General features: G+C 48.2%; 2 non-coding genes across 2 annotated transcripts; both read left to right on the forward strand.

The window, feature by feature from the left end:
* The first annotated feature begins 2,142 nt into the window (after positions 1-2,142).
* On the forward strand, positions 2,143-4,045 carry LOC140751423 (small subunit ribosomal RNA). Its single transcript, XR_012103332.1, has one exon. It is a non-coding gene; the product is annotated as a small subunit ribosomal RNA (ribosomal RNA).
* A 459-nt stretch (positions 4,046-4,504) lies between these two features.
* LOC140751438 (5.8S ribosomal RNA) lies at positions 4,505-4,661 on the forward strand. The gene has a single exon (XR_012103347.1). It is a non-coding gene; the product is annotated as a 5.8S ribosomal RNA (ribosomal RNA).
* The last annotated feature ends 339 nt before the right edge of the window (positions 4,662-5,000 follow it).

Raw genomic sequence — 5,000 nt, forward strand, 5'->3', positions numbered from 1 at the left:
ATAATGCGCTCCACACTTGTACACAATATTCATATTTCTTACGTTCAACCATCGCGTTGCTTCTCCGAGATCACTTTTCAATTTCTAAATCGAACCTCTTCTGACCAAATATAATAGACAATGTTATATGTGTTAAATAAATAAAAATAAAAAATAATAATAACATATTCCCATACATATGCCTCCGTTTAATTCATATTATACTCTTTTGTTTTATATAGTCACAATATTTTCAACGTATTTCAAAAAAGTGAGATCGTTCCTCGATTCCGTACGTATTATGCTATTATATTGAGAAATTATTCAATTCTATACTGAGAGTAGCGCACAAACTGTCACGTCACGATCTGACTAATAATACAAAGAAATACGCAAATAAAGTTAAAAAGACACTATACACGAACACCCCCCGCGTTTGACGTTGCCCGTTGGGTCTATCTTTCGATACACGAACACCCCGCCACGTAGTTTGTACAACACCCACCGCGCGCAGACCGACGGACGACACCGAACGTCACAATTATATAGCGTCCATATACTACCCCATACAGGCCACTAACGCGTGTTACCTACCCGTCACGTACTACGTCACGTTCCTACCAACTGCTGCCAAATGCCAACTGCTACCTAACTACCGTTCTCTTTTATTATCTTTTATTACGATGACATGTGCGCCGGTTCGCTAATATTTCTTACGTTCAATGATCGCGTTGCTTTTCCGAGATCACTTTTCAATTTCTAAATCGAACCTATTCTAAAAAACTAAAATACTAGACAATGTTTTATATGTAATAATAATAATAACATATTCCCATACATATACCTCCGTTTAATTCATATTATACTCTTTTGTTTTAATAATTTACAATGTTTTGAACGTATTTCAAAAAAGTGAGACCGTATGTATTTTTTCAAAGGTGGCTCTTGTATTATGCTATTATATTGAGAAATTATTTAACTCTGTACTGAGAGTAGCGCACAAACTGTCACGTCACGATCTGACTAATACGATACGCAAATAAAGTTAAAAAGGTGTATGGACAAGAGGGGAATGAAAAAATTAAAAAAAAAAAAAAAAAATTTTTTTTTTTTGGAAATCAAAAAAACCAAAACAGAAAATAATAATAATAATAATAATAACGCGGTAGACGCAGCAGCGGCAGCAGCAAAGTCGGCCGACGAACCCCAACCGGCGAACCCCCCCCCCTACACCCCCCCCCCCCCAAACCCCCTCCCCCCACTCTCCCCCGCACCCCCCAGGGCTAGCCCACCCCCACCGGCGACCATCGTCACCCCACCGGACCGAACCACCGACGGACTATCATATGTTCATATGTTGTCGCTCCGTCTGCCACGCGTCATAACAGGAGCGCCGCATACACATGGGGCGGGCGACGTGTAGTGCGTTGTCGGCGCGGTGAGACTGAACGGGCGGCGGATAACTGCCGCCTGCTGACACAGACTGACCGACTTCGACAACGGACTGCATGCCGCATACAAGAGTTCGTTCGATGGTTTCACGCGTAGTGTGCGCACTCTCGTGTTGGTGGTGTTTCGAGTGGATTTTGTGTCGAACTTTACAATTCGTCGCGATGTCACGATTAACACAACAACGCGCGCTTCCACGTTGCGCCGTGGGACTTTTCGAACGTTGAACATTTTATTGAACAGTGCGGATCGACCGATGCGATTGTTTAAACTCGTCTCGGTTCACGTATCGATCCTACAAATGAATTGCACGTCGCCTATGGCGACGGTCCTCTATAAGGCGCTATAAAAATTAACGCCAAGGACGACGTCTCTCAAACACCGGGCTGAATCTGTTTTCAGTGTTCGCGTTTGTGTTAAAAGATAATAATGAAACGTGAATCTTAAATTGTCTCGCCGTGAACCATCCAATTCGGAGTTGCGCTATTAGTAAATCGCGCGCACACTCTCTCGTTGGATCGTTGCGACAATCGGATGAGATACTCCGTTGACGCTGCACGAACCATCGAAAACAAAGAGCGTACAATATTAAAAGGTACGACGAGTTCAAAAACGAAACATCATTCGACGCGGACGCGCCCGCGACCGCGTCGATATGTGTCGTGTTCTCGTCCGAGCGACGACGGCTACATTCGTCCGCGAGTGACTGTCAGCTCCCTGGTTGATCCTGCCAGTAGTTATATGCTTGTCTCAAAGATTAAGCCATGCATGTCTCAGTGCAAGCCGTATTAAGGCGATACCGCGAATGGCTCAATATATCAGTTTTGGTTCCTTAGATCTTACTCAGTTACTTGGATAACTGTGGTAATTCTAGAGCTAATACATGCAATCAGAACTCTGACCAGTGATGGGATGAGTGCTTTTATTAGATCAAAACCAATCGACGGAGGGCCTCGCGTCCGAAGTCGTTAATTTTGATGAATCTGGATAACTTTTGCCGATCGCATGGTCCAGTACCGGCGACGCATCTTTCAAATGTCTGCCTTATCAACTTTCGATGGTAGTTTCTGCGACTACCATGGTTGTCACGGGTAACGGGGAATCAGGGTTCGATTCCGGAGAGGGAGCCTGAGAAACGGCTACCACATCCAAGGAAGGCAGCAGGCGCGCAAATTACCCACTCCCGGCACGGGGAGGTAGTGACGAAAAATAACGATACGGGACTCTTACGAGGCCTCGTAATCGGAATGAGTACACTTTAAATATTTTAACGAGGAACAATTGGAGGGCAAGTCTGGTGCCAGCAGCCGCGGTAATTCCAGCTCCAATAGCGTATACTAAAATTGTTGCGGTTAAAAAGCTCGTAGTTGCATTTGTGCGCCGCGCTGTCGGTGCACCGCATCCGCGGTGATACTGACACGTTTGCGGAGCATATCGTCGGTGAGCCGGCGGTAAAACGCCGGTTCAATATCAAAATCCTATCGCGGTGCTCTTCAGTGAGTGTCGAGATGGGCCGACAATTTTACTTTGAACAAATTAGAGTGCTCAAAGCGGGCTCAAAATGCTGCTTGAATATTTCGTGCATGGAATAATAGAATATGATCTCGGTTCTATTTTGTTGGTTTTCAGAACTCCGAGGTAATGATTAATAGGGATAACTGGGGGCATTCGTATTGCGACGTTAGAGGTGAAATTCTTGGATCGTCGCAAGACGAACATCAGCGAAAGCATTTGCCAAAGGTGTTTTCATCAATCAAGAACGAAAGTTAGAGGTTCGAAGGCGATTAGATACCGCCCTAGTTCTAACCGTAAATATGTCATCTAGCGATCCGCCGACGTTACTACAATGGCTCGGCGGGCAGCTTCCGGGAAACCAAAGATTTTGGACTCCGGGGGGAGTATGGTTGCAAAGCTGAAACTTAAAGGAATTGACGGAAGGGCACCACCAGGAGTGGAGCCTGCGGCTTAATTTGACTCAACACGGGAAATCTCACCAGGCCCGGACACCGGAAGGATTGACAGATTAACAGCTCTTTCTTGATTCGGTGGGTGGTGGTGCATGGCCGTTCTTAGTTGGTGGAGCGATTTGTCTGGTTAATTCCGGTAACGAACGAGACTCTAGCCTGCTAAATAGGCGTCGCCATTTAGGTGTGCTCGACTTCGGTCGTGCAACTCACTGGCGACGTATTAAAATTCTTCTTAGAGGGACCGGCGGCTTCGAGCCACACGAGATTGAGCAATAACAGGTCTGTGATGCCCTTAGATGTCCTGGGCCGCACGCGCGCTACACTGAAGGAATCAGCATGTTCTCCCAGGCCTAGAGGCCCGGGCAACCCGTTGAAACTCCTTCGTGCTGGGGATTGGGGTTTGCAATTATCCCCCATAAACGAGGAATTCCTAGTAAGCGCGAGTCATAAGCTCGCGTTGATTACGTCCCTGCCCTTTGTACACACCGCCCGTCGCTACTACCGATTGAATGATTTAGTGAGGTCTTCGGACCGACACGCGGTGGCTTCGCGGCCGTCGGCGTTGCTGGGAAGTTGACCAAACTTGATCATTTAGAGGAAGTAAAAGTCGTAACAAGGTTTCCGTAGGGGAACCTGCGGAAGGATCATTAACGTGTGTCACGACGCGTTCGCGCTCGTAATACGCAGACATTAATCCACAACATACCCATCCGACCGTCCGTCCGTCCATATTATGGACGGATGGATGGACGGATCCGCCGTGCTCACCGATGTCGGCGATGGCGTATCGTACAGTCGTAGCGCTCGGGCGATTGTGTCCTCCGTTGCGACAAGGTCGTACGTCGTCGCTGGCGTCGCGCGTTCCCGCCGTCTCGGACGCAGAAAGGTAAAAATCCGCGCCCCGAGTCCGTGACAACGTGGAGTGCGCAGCGTGAGCGCGCGCGTGTACCGATAGCGGTTTTTTGGAGTCGCGCTAAGGCGTTAGCTCGCCGCGCGCGTTCTGAAAAGGTAACCACTTTAATGCACATTCATTCGAACGTGCATGTGACAAACGTTGAACGCACAAAAATGGTATTGCATTATCTTTAATTAGATATATGCGAAACAATTACCCTGGACGGTGGATCACTTGGCTCGCGGGTCGATGAAGAACGCAGTTAACTGCGCGTCATAGTGTGAACTGCAGGACACATTTGAACATCGACATTTCGAACGCACATTGCGGTCCGTGGAGAAACATCCAGGACCACTCCTGTCTGAGGGCCGGCTGTATAAAAACAAATATCACACTGTTCATTCGCACCGTTTGAACACTTGACGGTTCCGCGCGGTGCGCCACGGCGAGTCGCGTCGGTCCGTTTAAAAATTGTTTATCGCGTGCAAAATTGCGCGTACGCTTTGCGTCGTTCAAAGCGCGCCCGGAGCCCACCCGGAAAGCTCTATGCGACCCTTCGGTGTGCGATATGCGCTGCGTGCGTGTTGAGCGCTAAGAGGGCGAGCTGAAAGGCCGACGGGGTGTGCCTCCGCGTGTGCGCCGCGACGCGTTAGCGACGCGCGCTTTTCGGCGCGTCGTAGGCGGACTCGACGTCCGAAGTGCGTTTCGAC

The sequence above is a fragment of the Epargyreus clarus genome, unplaced genomic scaffold, assembly GCF_041222505.1.
Source record: "Epargyreus clarus isolate Ecla_fem2 unplaced genomic scaffold, WU_Ecla_fem_2.2 ptg000022l, whole genome shotgun sequence".
Lineage (NCBI taxonomy): Eukaryota > Metazoa > Arthropoda > Insecta > Lepidoptera > Hesperiidae > Epargyreus > Epargyreus clarus.